This window comes from Mus caroli, unplaced genomic scaffold (assembly GCF_978045245.1).
Source record: "Mus caroli unplaced genomic scaffold, Mus_caroli_1 scaffold_16, whole genome shotgun sequence".
Taxonomy (NCBI): Eukaryota; Metazoa; Chordata; class Mammalia; order Rodentia; family Muridae; genus Mus; species Mus caroli.
Window position 1 is genome coordinate 81,295,782 of NW_028227271.1, and position 18,950 is coordinate 81,314,731.

Below are 18,950 nucleotides of genomic sequence, written 5' to 3' on the forward strand. Positions count from 1 at the left end.
TAATTTCTTATATATTGTGCATATAACTTTTTAAAATCCCATATTTTCTATCAGCATTATCAGAAAAATCAAATAAGCATATAAAGTACACAGTTATTAAGAAAATAAAATGGAATAGAAAAGGTGAGGCTCATTAGAAAATTAGATGCAGCTGAAATCACCCCAGGATTGGGGCACTGGTTGACCCAATCAAGTGTGAGTAGGAACTGACTAGACTTTGACATTGTGTTTTTTTCTCAAGTTCTTGTCATAATGATATAAGGTATAGACTTCATATCAAAGAAAGACAGATTGCCAAGCTTTGGAATCACTTCAATATGTGTGTTTTATTTTAGTACACAATTTTAGCAGCTATATCAAGACACGCTTGAAGGAAAAACTGATTAAAAGTACCAATATGAATATACATTCATTGATAAAAGAAATGTTGACGTTCTCAATTTATATTTCGTTATAAGTAAAAAGAATGTGACTTGTTTGCATTATAAGAAAAATGAGTAGTACGAAGGATGATATCCTCCAGATACATCCATTTGCCCACAAATTTCATAAATTCATTGTTTTTAGTAGCTAATTAGTACTTCATTGTATAAACGTACCACATTTTCTGTATCCATTCCTCTTTGAGGGAAATCTGGGTTCTTTCCAGCTTCTGGCTATATAAATAAGGCTTCTATGAACATAGTGGAGCATGTCTCCTTATTACATATTGGAGCATCTTCTGGGTATATGCCCAGAAGAGGTATTGCTGGATCTACTAGTAGTACTAAGTCCAGTTTTCTGAGGAACCGCCAGACTGATTTCCAGAGTGGTTGCACAAGCTTGCAATCCCACCAGCAATGGAGGAGTGTTCACTAAGCTGCTCAGCTACTAAGCTATTAAAAACAATGCATTTATGAAATTCTTGGGCAAGTGGATATATCTGGAGGATATCATCCTGAGTGAGGTAACCCAATCACAAAAGAAGTCACTTGACATGCACTCACTGATAAGTGGATATTAGCCCAGAAACCTAAAATACCCAAGATACAACTTCCAAAACACAAGAAAATCAAGAAGGAAGACCAACTCGTGGATACTTCATTCCTCCCTAGAATAGGGAATAAAATATCCTTAGAAGGAGTTGCAGAGACAAAGTTTGGAGATAAGATGAAAGGATGGCCCATCCAGAGACTGCCCCACCTGGGGGTGCATCCCATAATCAGCCACCAAATGCAGACACTATTGCATATGCCAGCAAAATTTAACTGAAAGGACCCTGATATAGCTGTTTCCTGTGAGGCTTTGCCAGTGCCTGGCAAATACAGAAGTGGATGCTCACAGTCATCTATAGGATGGAACACAGGGCCCCCAATGGAGGAGCTAGAGAAAGTACCCAAGGAGCTGAAGGGGTCTGCAACCCTATAGGTGGCACAACAATATAAACTAACCAGTACCTCCAGAGCTCATGTCTCTAGCTGCATATGTAGCAGAAGATGGCCTAGTTGGCCATCACTGGGAAGATAGGCCCATTGGTCGTGCAAACTTTATATGCCCCAGTACAGGGGAAAGGCAGGACAGAGAAGTGGGAGTGATTGGGTAAGGGAGCAGGGCGGGGTAAGGGTATAGGGGACATTTGGGATAGCATTTAAGATGTAAATTAAGAAAATAGCTAATAAAAAATTTAAAAAAAGAAAAATGAGATTTTTATGTTAGTTTCTCATTAAATGTCCCCCCTGCAGAGAAGCATGAACCATCATATATCGTTAAATGTAGTGCATTCAGATGGGCAAAAAGATATACTTAATTATTTTAATAATTTTAAAACAAAATACATCTTGATTAATTGATTTTTATGTATAAAAGTGGATAGTAGGGTGATGAGGCAGGAGTGGGTGGGTGGGTGTGCAGGAGCATAGCGGGAAGGGGGTGGAGTAGGGAGTTTTAAGAAGAAAAACCAGGAAGGTGGATAACATTTGAAATGTAAATAAATAAAATAACCAATACTTTTTTTTAAGTGGCATTATGTAATTAGGGGAAAGAATGTTGAAGACAACCAGTCTGGACTTTGTACATGTAAGCAACCTTTGTGATGAACTGGAGATAATGATAACAGCATCTTATTAGTGGTACAAGAATTATATAGGATTGGAATTGCATTTCAAACATCTGAAAAATGTGCTATACAAATGTTACGCTATTCTGTGAGAGCAAAAGTACATATTTCTATCTATTTTATTAAAAACAAGTCAATATTCTCTGTAGTTTATAAGAAAGATGGTTATTTTTCTAGTTCCTAAGTAGTACAGGCACTGGAAAGTTAATGAAAACTCACAAAATTTATTAGGATTGTTTTCTAAATTCACATTTGAATAACCTAAATTATTCAAGTCACAATATTGACATCTATCGAAACATTTGGCTGAAATAATTGCCTTCTTTCTTTCAATTTTTCTTAGTGCCAATTTTATTTTGGTAATATACTTTTAATTTCACACAGATTTTGTCAACTCATGAACTTAAAAGAGATTATCGTAACGCTTCTTAGAAGCCAACAAGACAAATATATAGAAAGTGTTATTATTATCTTAATGCCTTCTCACCATTTTGTGTGATGCACAAATGAAATTAACATCTCTCACCTTTATGTTAAGTTACTTCACAAAGCGAAATTACATAAATGTTGAAAGAGTGACCCTCTTTACAATGTTGATCCAGTGTATTATTGCAAAAAAACATATAAGTGCCTTTTCAACTGCCTACACATTACAAAAATTTAATCTTGTGACAGTTATGAAAAGTGCTGAATATATTGCTGGAATGAGAGAGAAACAAACAAAACCATTGCACTTTTGGGGATAATCTCATGGTTCAGTAGCTATGTCATAGTCCAAAAGTGGCTGCATGCGTTGAAACCACCGGCTGTCCCCTCCGGTGGTATAAGTATATGATCTTCTCTCTCACTTGCCCATTATTCCTACTTCTTTCCAAGCATATTTCTTAAGAGATTTCATAAATTTTGAGGGTTATAAAATATTCTTTTCAATAATTATGTCTGTTGTTTTGCAAAGAAAACTACTCTGTGTTGGAAACCAGAATTTCTGCTTTTAATGCTACTGTAATAATCCTCAAAAAAATGTAATTTCCCAAGAATAGAATTTGTGAACTGGAAGTCCTCTCCTTTCTAATCTCTGTTCTTGCCTGAGCTGTTCAACATTGATTGTGGAGTTTCATCTCTAGTACATGGCATGAATCACTATTCAGACAAATAATGAGTAAATAATAAAGCCTACATCAGGGCATATGGCTTCTAACCATTTTTAAATAATAATGGTCAATTTACATTGTTACTTTTCTGAGATTCGTATTTCTCTTGAACACTTCAAATACTACTTCTTGTAAATAAGGCCTTTGACTGGAACTACTTTTATAATTCATAAATCTTAGATTAAAAACAAAGCCTGAAATATTTTCTATGTCAAAGAAATACTTCCTTAGCCACAAAAGTGTAACCCAGCCTGGGCTTGAACTCGAGATGCTTTTGACTCTGCTTCTTGAGTATATCCTATCATTGTCTACCTGCATTAATGACAATTGAAAGCAGCACATGGAACCGATTAAACAGATTCCTCAAAAGAAGAAGTACAAAAAATAAGAAATATTTTTAAAAGACGTTTAGTATCTTTAGCTGTTGGGGGCATGTAAATTGAAACTACCCCCATCAATGACAATGGCTAAAATCAAGAAAACAAATGACAGGGAACTCTGGTAAGGATATGGAGAAAACAGCCTATGTACCACTGCTAGGTGTATAAACTGTTGCAGTTACTGTGGGAATCAGTGTGGAGGTTTCCCAGACTATTCATTTAGAGCTACAGTATTACCTATGGCCACTCCAATGAAATATTCAAAGGTTATTTCCCACCACGAAGACACATGCCAATTCATGATTACTTTCTCCCTTCACAATAGCTAAGCCATGGATCAAGTCACTACCTCTGTTAGCAGGTAAACATAAAATGAAATTACAGTGTCCACATATGATGAAATTTTATTTAGCAGAGAAGAAAGATGAAATTGTGAAATTTGCAAGCAAACATACAGAAAAAGGAAAAAGTGTACTGGGTAAGGTAATACACATTCAGAAATACAAATGTCAAATGGTCTACCTCACATACAGATCTTACAATAGGAACATTAGATTGTGTGTAGCACATAGATGGCTCATTCAAAAATGCCAGGAAAATGGTGTGGTACCTAGAGATGGGAGAAATCACAGAGATCATCTGGCAGAATAGGGATAATAAATAGTGGGGCTTAGAGAGAGGAGTGGGATGGGGCTATGGGGCACAGATGGAGTTAGAATGAGGAGTAACTAATACCATTGATACTTGAAAAAAAAACCAAAGAAACTATTTTATATCATACACGGAGGTCAGTAGGTGTTACCCTACACAGACAGTAATAATGTTCCTTGCTGATGCCAGAGGTTGTCAATTAAAAAGTCATATAAAAGTGCCTGATACGGATACCTCCACAGAGTTGTTGGCCAGAGGAATTCTAGAGACCACCACACTCGACAATGGAGACTATTGTATGGCTTCTGATTGCCTCCCAGACTTGACAGTAAGACTGTAGACACCAAAATCTTGGTAACAAAAAAACGAGGAAATCAAGTTGGTACTAACTGAGAAATTTCTCCCCTCCTTTTTAGCTTGTATGGTACTAGAAGATGCTACCAGGTTGTGGGAGGTGAAAGTTCTGGAAACATTGTGAATGGAAATCATGATTTGCTTGGCAAGATATGGCCATGGGTGTACTAGGAATGTATATGTTATGGGGCGATTAACTGCTGCATTCTTATAGGGTATAAGGCATGTTTCACAGGAGGAAACACATGCATAGTACTTTAAATCTAGCCAAGTAGCCATGACTGAGGGGCTCAGAGACCACAGGGGAAGACCTGCCTATTAATATTTTGTCTAATATATACACAATCAAACTGCCTTCTCATCCCCATCAAAACTCCATTGTGCAGTGGACTATAATTAACACACCCCACCCCACCCCACCCCCACACAAATCACAAATTATTCAGGCAGTGCAGAGAGTGCCTGTACAATGCTTGGCCTTAAATAAAATATTTACACTACACTCCACCCCTTCAAGATTTAGGCTTATGGAATATGAAAGAAGACAGGAATGGTAGGAAAGATTATAAGAGATAGAGACTGGGGAGAAGAGAGCTAAATGACATCTGCACATGATTGACTTTTGATAAACACAGCATCAGCAGTAGTTAACATCAAAAGACCTGCACACTATCAAGCTACTTTACACTGCAGCATGATAAATGGAACCAAGCTCACAACCCTACCTACTGAGCTGTAGCACTTGATACCAGCAAGAGGAAAAGAGTCAAGTTTTGTTAAGATATGACTTGTAGTTAGTTGATATTGCCCCAGTGAGTGAGCCCTATTCATGTGCATAGGAGCAGCATAGTTTGGACTCAGTGGGTAGTTAAGACAACAACAACAACAACAACAATACATAAGTTGAGAAGGCAGATGGCATGAATCTGGAGGAGGTAGTGATAGCAATGTGGGGTAAATATAATCAGAATCCATTGTATGCATATTTTAAATCTTCAAAGAAATAGTAAACAGTACATTTATCTCGGTCCCCTTTCTATTTCATGTGTTATGAAAATTATTTTCATAAAACCTTGATCATTTTTTCCTTCTAGTATCTGTATAAATGGCAAGATACGTGATAATACATACGCTCATAAAATAAAATTATCATGAACTTCTTAAGGCACACATTAGTATATTAATTATTATTAGGGTCTTATACATCTTATGTAAAGCAACTGTACGATAAATTTATATCTATATAAGAATGTCATTTATTTAGGAATTGCTTTTATTTGGGGATATATGAAGACATCTTTTCTAACTAAAGCAACAGGGGCACTGAGCTCAGTACTGAGAGAGGAGAGGAGCTTCCTTCAAAACAAAAGCCTGATGGAGCAAGGTTTTCTAATTGTATATATTCTAATTATCTAAGTATATTCTAATTGTATATATCAAATTGCATATCCACTCATAGCAAGGATAAGTTATAATGGCCAATACTATCAAAATCTGGAAGAAATAAGACTATGCTGATACAGTTAAAGTGAAATTTCAGTGAAGCTAATAGAACTAAACTGGAATAAAATCTTGAAGCAGAATTCTGAAATTCAGCCTGTCTGATGAACAAGCTTCTTTCTGACAATGACTCAGTCTGAAAAGCATACAACCTTACTCTTTCCCAGACAGGCTCTTTAAAGACCCTGGTACTGTCAGGCATATTAAATATAAAGTGGTTGTATTTGAATGATAATTTTAATAATTGACAATGAAAATTACAGGTTCTAAAAAAAAGATCATCTTTTCTTTAATTTTGATTCATTACATATGGTAAATTATTCTTCATATGGCACATCTAGGATTTTAGTCAATTTTCCTTTCATCAAAAAACCTTAAAGATCTCCACTGGCCTGGGAGAAACAGGCATATTTTCCTTTACTGGTAAGATACACTTTCAAATACTTTCTAGCCCCAGAGCTACAGTCCTCCCGTATCTTGGATCCACTTGTTACTATGTTTACAGTTGTTACTTTAAATCTGCTTCTTCATTCTATAATGACATCAGCTTCTGAGTTTTGATTATAAATTTCATTCCTTAGAGTTCCCGTTAACTCTTTGCTCCACAACTTTGCAGAATCTTTTATATCCAGTATACAAGTTGTGAGTTAAAGACTTAAATTCACACCTCCATCTGCCAATTGATATAAATAGCATTTGCTTACAGTCCAAATGCAAATTTGTGTATATCACAGAGAATGTTTGGGAGTTTTACCAAATTGCTGTCTGTGACTCAGAGTATTTCAACTTCTCCATACTATGTCAGGCCAAGTCATTTGCTTGCAGGAAGGTTAAAATAGCATCCTTCTGCTTTGCATGGTAGCACATGTATGTAATGACAGCCTTGGCAGGACTAAATCAAGATGATTATGATTATGAAGCAAGCTCGGACTGAACAGGGAAATCTACGCTAACTGGTATTATATAAAAGACTTTATCTCAAAGCTAACAATCAAAAACTAAGATCTGTTAGGATTCCCTAATCCTTCACTTGAAAATTCTTGTTATGGCCTTTTTAAAATTATTATAAACCTGAACTAATTCTTGCTAAAATAGTCGACTAAGAACCTGTTATTTGTTGCATTGTTTAGTCAAAATAGTTGACAAAATCTAAGTCTATAAGGGTTTGTATTGAATCACACTTTGGACATATAATCCTCTTTTGGGGGAATTAAGAGGAGACTCAGGCAGCTGACCACATTGGAGACTCAGTTTCGCAGCAGATAGGGACCCATGGCCATGCTGCGATCACGTTGTCTGTTTAATTTAGTGTAGAACCAGAAAGCATAAACAACTCCATTCCCAATTAAAGTGAATGTTACTAACTCCATTGACCTAATCTGTATAATCTCTAATAAGAATGTCCAGAATCTTATCTTTTTAAAATTCTTGATCTTGTGAATAGACAATATTAGCCATCACATCTTGATATTAGAGTTCTATTAGTTTTTCTTCACACTTAATGCATTTTCCACTTCCACACTGACTGCTTTTGTTTATTTCATTATTGTAGACCATAAGTAAACATTTGTTGAAAGAAGACAAAAAGAAATGGAAAGTAAGTAAATTAGTACCTGGCTCTGGCAGTACTTATGTTGCTAAAAGTTAGGTTGGATTTGTAACATTTAAAACTGTAGAATCAAAGTAAATTAAACCATGATTTAACTCAGTTAAGATACCCTGCCTTTGACTTAAAGTTGAGTGGCAATCACATTTAAATTATCAGATAATAAAACTCCACTTTACAGATAAAATCCTGGTTTTTTTTCTATGTTCTTTTATATTAGAGAAAATTACTTAATTCAAGATCAAGACAAAAACCAATCTTGGATTAATAACGCTTTTCTTTGTTTGTTTTTGGTCTTTGGTCTATGATTTTTTAACACTGAGTGGTTTCAAAGCCCTGGTTGATAAACGAACATATTCCAGTATAGGTTGGACTTATAATGATGGGAACTAAATGAAACTAACATGACAAAGGGCTCTTCCTGTTTCCATAGTGTGAATTCTAGTGAGCAATATTAAAAATTCTCCAGAAAAGAGAGCAGGCTTCCAAGAGACAACAACCAACCATGACAGAACAGGATATAATAATACAAAGAAAAATCTTTCCTAGTAGAGCAGGAGACAAGGCAACCCAATAGGAAGATAGGAGGGAAGGGAAATGAAATTGGAGGACAGGGTAGGTGAGAGGGCGTTGGAAAGTGTGAAGGAGGCGAAAATGTGACTAGCTGTGTTGTATGATAGAAAAAAAATATTTTTAATAAAAAAAATAAACTTTTAAAACCCCTCAGAACTGAGCTCATTATTTTTCTTTCCTATTTTATAGTTGTTTCCTTTCTTCTTTGCATTCGCTCATGAGTGTGGGTACAGAAGATAGTGTACATGTATGTGTGCCTTTACATATATGTGACTGTATGAGACAAGAGAACGAGCCTCAGAATTCCTCAGGAGTTAGTGCCCTGTTGTGACTCTTTTTTTTTTTTTTTAAGCATTGGTCATTTTGTATCACAAGGACTCAGGGTTTACAAGTCAGACTAAGATAGCTGGCTCCCCAGCACTGGGCAGAACACCTGCACTGTCTCACCAGGCTTGCAGATGGGTAATTTAGATTGCCTCTGGCACTTAACGTTTATGTGGTAAAAGCCTGCTGATCCTATCGGCAAGCTACATATTCTCATCAATTACTAGGATTTTCAATTTTCATTTTAATCTTTTATTTATATATTTATGTATATGCGGATTTGTGAACGGATGCCTGTAGGTTCTCTCAGAAGAGGCTATTAGACCATTGAAGTGAGTTCAGGGTGTTGTGAGTTGAGTTATGTGGGTGCTGTGATCTAAAGTTTGGGTTTTCTGCAGCAGCAGTATGAGAACTCAAGTTGATCTGTCTCTGGAGCCCACATACTGCTTTTTATATTTACACATAGTTTAAAAAGTACATATACATTTCTATAATGTGGAGTATCATACCATAATTTTTTTTAAAAAAATTGAATGTGTAATAATAATCAAATATGAATTGTTTGGTCAGGAGGTGTGATATTTTTCTCAAATTACCATTTTTTTAAAAATTTTTTACTAGCTTAGGGAAAAGTCAGTCATGCATACTTTTAAAAAAAATTAAATGTGAGAATAACCTTCCACATTATAAATGGGTCAAAATTCACAGTGTCTGAAAACTAATTTAGAATAAAAAACAATCTCCACATAAGTGGAATATTATTAAATGGCAGACAAATTTTGCTTGACTGTGTGGTTTAGTGTTAAAAAATATACAAGAAGATAGCTAAACATCACCACCTCTTTGGTTCATTTGCTCTGACCTATTTTTTTAAAAATAACCAAACGTTTTTAAGGAGTTCCTAAATTTTGTGGGACTAGTAATACAATAACCATTAAATATCTCATTTTTAGAAGGAACACTGAAAGTCACAAATTTTTGCTTTACTGATGAGATTATCTTTGCAATTTGGTGTGCATATCTCCAGCCTTTGTATTATTCTGTTTTAGTAGCTTTATAGTTTCTGCAATTAGGAAATAAAGTAGCAGAAATGCTGTTTAGTAGAATCATTGAAAAGACTGAATATAAGGAATGGACTGTTAGTTGTGTTACCATCCTGTGGACACTACAATTTACTTGTTTTGGCCACTGAGTTATAAATTCTTAAGTCCTGAAGAAAAAAAAATTGCACTATAAAATCAAAATCTTAACAAAACTATATACTATCCTCCAGAGTATTATTAGATACAGTGCAGATATGCTATCCTAGGGAATTTGCAGCATTTTAAACCTAATTGCTGCTCTGTTGTCTTATAAAAATAAAGGCTTTTAAGTTGATTCTTGATTGGGAATATTTCAGAGACTTCTATATATTTACAAAATTACTACCCCTCAATTGAAAGTAGAAACCAAAGCTAACATGAAAATATTTATTGTTTTTATGGTTCTGTTATTTGATCTTATAACTTTTGTCTACTATGTGAGAAAAACGATGAATTACAACAATAACATTGAGCATCTATTGAATTAAAAAATAAAAACAACCTTTTTCTTAGATCTATCATCTACTTATAAAAGACACACAGTTTTACAGAAAATGAAAAAAAATCAATAACTATGTCAACAGAGGATAGAGAAAATAAACTAAATGGATACTTTTATATTGACTCCTACTTCTCTTATTTTAATTATATTGGTTTATATTTAGGTATGTAATTATTTTGTCACCATAATTTATATGTGATGCCTTTTACAATTCACTTGTTGTGACAGGGAATGTAGCAGATCAACTGCCGGGTCCCCAACAACAGGAACAGGGGGTCGGGGGAGGGCTTCCATAAATCTGTTGCCTGACTGTGGATCCCATTCCTCTAAATGCAGTGCCTTGTCTGGCCATGGTGGGAGAGGATGTGTCTAGTCCTTTAGTGACTGGGGGATGTGCTGAAGGAGTGGGTAAAGGGTGAGTGTGGGGTGATAACTAGAGGGAAGAATGTGTGGAGGTTCTTCATTAGAGGGGACTGGAAGGAGAAAGGGAGCTGATATTGGGATGTAAAGTAAATAATATATATATATATTTAAAACTTTCACTGATTGCTTTATAAAAGTTGGTATGGTTTTGAAAACTCTTCTTGTGATCTCTAACTCTCCATCACTCTTCCCACTCCTACTGTCTTCTAATTCTTCCATTTCCATACACTGTGCAGGGAGATTTAAGAGATGTGGCTTGTTTGAGAGATGTGTTACTGTTAGTGGGCTTGATTATACAACCTCACCTATGTCCAGTTTGTTCTCTGTTCACTACTTATCATTTAAAATGCATGCACTTAGCTTTCTTAACTTGCCACCAAGCCCGCCACTTTTTGAAAAGCCTCAGTACTGTCATAACACACTCTTATCTTTAAGTGTAAGCCCAATTAAGTCTTCCCTTAAATAAATTTCCTTCATCATGTGATTTTTCATACTAACAGAAAAGTAACTAATACAACTACATTAGATAGAAGTTTAACTTTTTTGTTTATACAGTTTAATTTAAAACCTTCATGCTATTTTTACATATTTTTGTTATTTTTACAAGTCAACAGTAACAGTGAAATCATGACTGGTACTGGAAATCTTTACAACTACATATAGCTAGGGAAGCCATGAATTATTTTTAAAAATTGGATTACAACTCTATTAAACCAGCACAATTCCTAATTACAATCTAAATATTTGTCCTTAACCACAGATAAGTGTAGTCCTTATTCCTCATCAAGGAATCTTTTCTATGCAACAGATGGAGAATGAACATTATAGAAGACCATGACCAATTAAAATAAATAGTTGTGGAGACAGCCCAAACCCAACGCTTGCACTCAAAGCTCAGGAAACATGGAAGCAGAAGTATGAGGCTACAGGGTTAGGGATTGTTGGCTATGAAATTGTATGAATTAATAATTTCAGGAATTATATTCGTAAATCCTCACCACATGAATATCCAAGCAGGATCTGGCAAGGTCAACAACAAGAGTTATGCCAATGTGGACAGAGGATAAATCCTGAGTCCCTAACCCAACACACAAAACTACAGGCATGGAAACAATTCTCAGAGTAAAAAGAAATAGTTATACTCAGGGCAGAACACACTAATTATATCCCAATACCAAATGGTAATCCCTGAAAACATAGGTAGGAATAACATTATACAGACTGAGTAAATTATATTTTGAATATATGTTTAAATACATATAAGAGAATACCAATAGCTAGTGAAAAGGGAGAATAAATTTGAAAGAGAGCAAGGAGACATATATGTGACGGTTTGGAGGGGGAATGGGAAGAAAAAAATGTTTCAAATAGAGTTTAATCTCAAAAATAAAAGAGGAATGAAAACAGTAACTAAAAAAATAATTAATAGAAGAAAAAGTTCACAAATTCCCACTAAAAGCCTGCTTGGCACCTCCTCATTCCTCTGCTCATTCATGTTTATGTTTGAATAAATGTAAACAAATGATGGAAAGGAGCATCTGGCGCTTGAGGTGGCGTGCGTCTTCCAGCTGTGCTTGATCTTCAAAACACAATATGTTTCTCAATAGTAATAGCTTAATAATTACAATCCTGGTTAGTTAAAACAGCTCAAACTGCATGTTGATTTAATACAACTGAAACAAATAGGATCTTATCATCCCTTATGTAGATTGAGAACATTTTGTATTTGGAGAGTTATGCTTACAATAAAAGAAAAACATCTCTTTCGGAGTGATAATACATTTTTGATATTTTCATGCTGTTTTGGAAAAAAAGGATGCATTGTGCGATGGCAGAATAAAAACCATTATGTTCTTTATACAGAGAAAATACATTTATTTAAAGTTTAAGTGTTTATTCATAGAAAAAGTCTTTTCTGCACAATTTTTGAGGCCTCCTTTTTATTTCAATAAGGATTTTAAATAAAATCATATTTTCAGAAGAAAAGGTGATAAAGCACAGTTTAAGTTGGTGTGTATGCTTTTGAACTATATTACTTAATATCATGCACTATAACCTAGCAGCTTAAACTGGAGCTCTTTTTAGGTGAAAACTCCCAGGCCAACCTGCACAGAGTAACTATCTTCCCATATTGTTGAGTATGAATATATTAGGCAATAAACCTCTTTGTAATTACATACTAGCATTTATGGATTAGTGTCCTATAATATCTGTCTGAAATGGCAATGTATCATTTACTCAGAGTCTGATTATGTGGCCCCACCTTGCCTGAAACTCTCTATACATACAAATCTGGCCATGGATTCACAGAATTCTACTGTCTCTCCCACCATGCCAAGTGCCTGAATTAAAGGATATTTTCATGCTGTTTTGGAAAAAAAGGATGCATTGTGTGATGGCAGAATAAAAATAAAGCATAGAAAATCTGTTTCTGAATTGCTGATCAGATGAGCTGAAAGATACTCCAAAATGTGGACTATTGCTATCTTTGTTTGAAGGTATACATCCTTTTGCTGAAGGTATAATATTTTATCCTTCTTTCTTAGGACAAGATACCAAAGTATCAGATAGAGCTATGCAAGTTGCCAAGGGAGAACAGCAATCAATAGTTCTTTCTAGCTGTGATGTCTAGAAACTGTAAAATATACAGAAATCATGAAGATATTCAAAAAGGTACAATATAGGTGCTTATCCTGGCAGTAACTAACACTACTTGAACTTCAGACTTACAAAATTGAAGGGAATTCATGACTGACACTTTAGTCAATTTCCTACAGCAAGTTATGACATGGAATCTAAAGGATAACATACTCCTGCCTCTTTCCCAACTGATAAGATTTCTTACTGCATTCTAGATCTTGTCTTGTCTGGGAAGATTTGGGGTAAATACTGCATGAAAATTTAAAGGATTTATCAAAATATATTACTTATATAAAGTTATTTTACAAATTTAAAAATATCTCGGAGATTGACTAATTATTCTTGGAGAAAAACAAATTTCCATTACATCAGTTCCCCAAAACATGCAGGCATAAAACTAAAATAATAAACGAAAATCATTACATCATCATCCTGAAAATAATTACTATGCACTCTCCTACACAGACTTAGCAAACGTCTACATAAACAAAACACCTACTTTGTTTGCAATTGCATATCAATGTCCTCTACAGTTCATCAAACTAACCCATTTCTTCCTAGATTCAGTTTCTTTGGTTGGTGGTTCTTACCCTGTGGAGACCCTCCATAACTGATAAGAGATATCCTCCATACTAGATATTTACATCAGTATTCATAACAGTAGCAAATTGCAGTTGTAAAGTAGCAAGAAAATAAATTTTATGATTGGGTGTATTTGCAACAGGACAAAGTGTATCAAAGGGTCGCAGCCTTAAAAAGATTGAAAAGCACTGCCATTGTGATCATTCTAATGTGTACCTTATGATCCTCTGATTCTCATGCTTGTAATCCAGTGGAAATAGTTTAGGCATACTGAGCACAACACATATTCAGAAATGCAATAGAGGAGCCAACCAATGGATAAGGAAGGATGTTAGTTTCAGGAAATCAGTCCTTTCTTAAGGATTCAGGATGGACAAATGAATGGTAGTCCCTGTACTACCAAGCATATCTATTGCTAGATGAAGCAACAACTTCCTGTAAGGACCATATGTACAACACACAGATTTTCTTTTCTATCCTGGCTCTTTCCAGATATCACTCTTAGACATTACTTAAGACTGTTTCACAGATTAAAGTATCTTCCTATGCATATGAATAAACCTACCCTTACCAAGAACACTACAATAACCTTTAAATCTGTCTTTTGAAAGAGGATAAAATAACATACACAAAGTAGCTACCACAAGATCTGTATACATCAGAAAGTGGGTGCACGTGGGTGTGCCCATTTTTATTATATTCAGATATTAAGAAGTATAGTTTTATTCAATTTTTTCATTGGTTCTTTGTGAACTTCATATCATGCACAGCAAGCCCACTCATCTCCCCCTCCCTTCATACTTGCCCTCTGCATTTGCAATCTGCCCAATATCAAAGAAAAAAATCTTATGGACTTATGTGTCACAGTGTATCCCATAGTATTCCCTTTTATCCATCCTTCTTTGCTTGTTAATATTCATCACAATGACGCCATTGGTCTGGAAGGAGGCCTCTGGCTTCTGCTACTCTATCATACTGGATCCTCCCTAGGACTCCCAGATATCCTACTGTTGTTCTGTGCCTTGGAGATCCTGCAGCTTGGGATCTGAAGGATCAGACCCTTCATTCATTCCAGCAGTTATCAATGGATTAGATGATGAGTGGACAAATTGAAAGCACTAGATCTGGGCCTGAGAGGAATCAGAGACTGTCAGCTCTGCAGCTCTCACACCCTCAGGCCTGTCTCTCCAGCAAGCCCCCTATACCAGGGCCACCTCTACCCTGCTGCCCAGACAAGGCACAAGCCATGCTCTCCTCGGTTCTACAGTCAGTGAAGGACATGCCAGTTCTCTCACTCACAATTCTGGGGGCCATCTTTCCCGTGGGCCACAGATGGTGAAGGACAAGGGAGGGAAAGTGGGTGTCTCTACCTCATCTGTGCCATGGCTAAGCAGACAAGAGCTCTACTATGCTGTCCAGGAAAGGTTCAAGGCCTGCTCCTAAGTGCTGCAGCCTGTGGGGGTCAGGACTATCTCTCTTGCTTTCATGACCCCAGAGCCATCTCTCCTACTTGCTTAAACTGGCAAGGGGCAAGGGTTGGGGACACTGCTGCATAGCAGGCAAGAGACAGTTGCAACTTTCCCATGCTCATACTCTCCTGCCTGCTCACCAACACTACTACCATCGGGGTCATTTCTACTGTACTGTCTCAGTGAGGTGCTGGGCCTGCTTTCCCAAGTGCTATAGCATATGAGGGACAGGGACAGCTCTCCTGCTCTCATGACCGAATCTAAGCCAACTCTACCGCTAGCTTCTGGTGAGAAGACAAAAGGAAGAGATGGAAACTTGTTCCTTCCAATGCCACCAAACAGCAGAGAGAACACGGGACTGGCTCTCCTACACGCATCCCTTTCAGTCCAGTTCAATCCCCACATCTATGACAAGCTCTATTTTGCTTAACAGGTAAGGAGGGGAACCTCCAACTGGTAAAGGACAAGGACCTTCTCCCCTGCTCGCATGACTCCAGGGTGAGGTCTCCTGCCTGCTGTTGGTAGTGAGGGGTGATATTTATCTCCCTTGTCCATGCCATCACAGGGAGTTGAGTGGTAGGGGCAACTCTCCAATGCTGAATTGTTTGGACTAACTAACCCACAGTTCCAACAATGTGCTCTCCCAAACACTACTGTCACTGGCTATGGGCAGGGTCAGCTACTGGGCTCTCATGTATGTAAGGCAAGTACTTTCATGATGTCCAGGTGAGTGGTAGGGTATGTTCTGAATAGCCCTCCAACATCAAAACGTCCCCAGTGGATAGGGAGTCTACCTGGACCAATATGTTCCCACTGTCAGCACAGATAAGGATTCCACCATTGTCACAGCGGGTATTACCAACTACTAATAAAAGGCTTTTCCTCACTACCCCAAAACCTCTAGTTTTGCCTCTTTTTGTTGTACCCACATCCTTTTGTTTCTCTTTCATTTCAATTTCTCCACCACTTACTTGCACCACTTAGTGGGACTGGGGCTTTCTGAGTGTCGGGGTTCCTCTCAGGAGTCCCAGCTCATGCATTTTGGTGTCACCAGGCTGGGGTTATCCTAAGCATGGTATGAACCACACACAAACACACACACACACACACACACAGGCCAGTCACTGTCCATGTCCCTTGGTGCTTGTCTGGTGATTGTTTCAAGCTCACTCTTCTACTAGCCCACCCAAGAAGCCATTGGTCTTGGCTTACTGATGCCTACATCCTGTGGTTCCAGGCAGGCTTGCTACCTGTCCTGTGGAAAGCTTATCCAGACCTACCTGAACTAAAGTGGTGGTCATCTTAGGGTGGCTTCCTGTCCAAGACCTATTGATCCAGATTCACATTTACCAAGCTCACATTTTTTCAGTAGTGTTAGGTTATTGATCATTCAGATGTTCCTAGAACAGAACACTGAGCATAGTCATACTGTCTCTCCACTCTGCTACCTCATGATAAACATGTGACTTAGCAGCCACACCCGCAGTGCCTCAAGAGCCAGGAAAAGTTAATACCGCTTTTGCTAACACAAAGAAACCAAATTCTATTTCGATATTGGATTTAGTCAAATATAGGTAGAGGCTGTCTTAAAACTACAATAGTAACTTTCTTATTTTACCTTTGCATATTAACATGTAGAGGGATAGAATAAATGCATTTCTGGTACATATTGTCTCATTTTTCCCAGGGCAGAGAAAAACATTACTGCTTATTCCAAGTGGGCTCCTTCATCCCCAGTCTATTGTTCTATGTGTCTCTTTGGATGATATTGGGTATGTGTACGTGTCTGTAATCTTTACCATTAAGATTTCTCTTTAACTGTTTCATGGGATGCAATGATTTTGTTGATTTCTGCTTGCTCTCAACTACAAGAAATTGAAGAGCTGCGAAATATGGCCCCAACTTTGTGTTTGCTTGAGGAATGTGATGATCATCATTCTCTTGACACCATGGAGTGATACTGTATCCTGAAATGAACTGTTTTTTACCCAGAGTACAATTAGGAAGTTCATTGAGTCACTTTAATATTGGACCATTGCATGTATAATTCAGATTCATTCTCAAAGAATACATTTAATATGAAAGAGATAAGGACAGTATTTTCTGAAGTTGTGATTTCAAACTCTATATTTCTGTTTTCTATATTGTTCCTAAGTCAGTGACTTCTTTGGTAAATCTGCACTGTGTTAAAACTTCAAAAACAAAACAAAACAAAAACAAAACCTCCATAAAATAAAATCTCATTATTTAAAGCATATACTTGTGGATTAGAAGACTTCAGTGCTGCATTTGAACATGGAAACAAAATCTCTTAAAGAGGTAAAACATATTCTCTCTACAAAACTAACCATGCCTTGAGGCGTTTCTATAATAAAACTGAGAGCAATCAGCCTGGAATGGAGATTGTGCCTGCAGAACACATAATCAGGATAATCAAATTATTATCCTGTCAAGAAAGAAATGTGTCCTTACAAAACCCAGCACCTAGGAATACCCAGCAGGCTGCTAGAAACTGCTCAACTTAATGTTTGTACTGAATGACAGTTTCTCAGATTTGTACATAGGAAGGGAACAAATAAAAGAAGGGACTTGACAACAGTATACATTCATTATTCAGTGCTGAGAAAGAAAGAGACACTCTATGGCATAACAAGTACAGGACAGATAAGGAGAAAAAGGATCTGAACCTCAGGCTGGATTTCACTGGAAGGAGCTAATACAATGCTTTCCAGCAGTCTTACCTACCATGTCTGGAGACTGAGTAATCTCTACGCTTTCCACCTTTAAAACAATGTGGTTTTATGTTTTACTCAAAAGTCAGCCCAAGTAAATTCCTAGGGTATGAACCTATGAACCTTTATCTAGTACCTACTAACCCCCCCAGTGACCATATTTAGAAGATATATGTTGACCTTTAGTGAGTATAAAAATGGTAAAATTTTTAACATGGACTTGAGAAATGGCTTGGTATCCAAAAGCACTTGCTGAAATGAGGTGATTCCCAGCAACCAACTGGTGAACTGCAACCCCAGTTCAGAGGGATTGTTCCCACCCCTAGCCTTTTTAGGCACCAGGCAGGCACATTATACACATAAATAAATGCAGAAGAAATGTTCAAACACAGAATAGATAAATAAATAATAATAATTATTTCCAAATAATTACAAAAGACGTAAACCTTGATATCATGAGAAAATCATTGTTTAACTTCATGTTACCTGGCTTTTTTTTTTTTAATAAAAGTTTGGTTTAGTTGAAACAAATGCAATTTTTTTTTCATAATCTCTGGCACCTCAACCATTTTTCCATGTTCTTATTTAATACAACATTTATAATTTTAGTTTTATACCACTATAATTATGCTTAGCTTATGTTAGTTTGTTACTATGCAGGTAGATAAGCATTTAATCAGGTTGACTCCTAATCTTTACAACTATGCTTTGACACAAAAACAGTCTTACATCTAGGAAATGCATATTAAAATATCAAATATTTGTGAGTAGTATATGTGTTATTCTGCCTCTAGCTTATTGTTTCATGAAATCAGTATTATTAATTTTTTCTTTATTCACCTTACCAATGAATTGAAATTACTGAAATTGTAAATAAGTAGAAAAT

General features: G+C 36.5%; 1 protein-coding gene and 1 non-coding gene across 4 annotated transcripts in view; both read right to left on the reverse strand.

Annotated features, from left to right (window-relative positions):
* Cdh18 (cadherin 18) overlaps positions 1 to 18,950 on the reverse strand; it is a 917,427-nt gene that overhangs the window by 299,941 nt on the left and 598,536 nt on the right. The gene's annotated exons all lie outside the window — the stretch shown is intronic.
* On the reverse strand, positions 16,703 to 16,834 carry LOC115029480 (small nucleolar RNA SNORA17). The gene has a single exon (XR_003835054.1). It is a non-coding gene; the product is annotated as a small nucleolar RNA SNORA17 (small nucleolar RNA).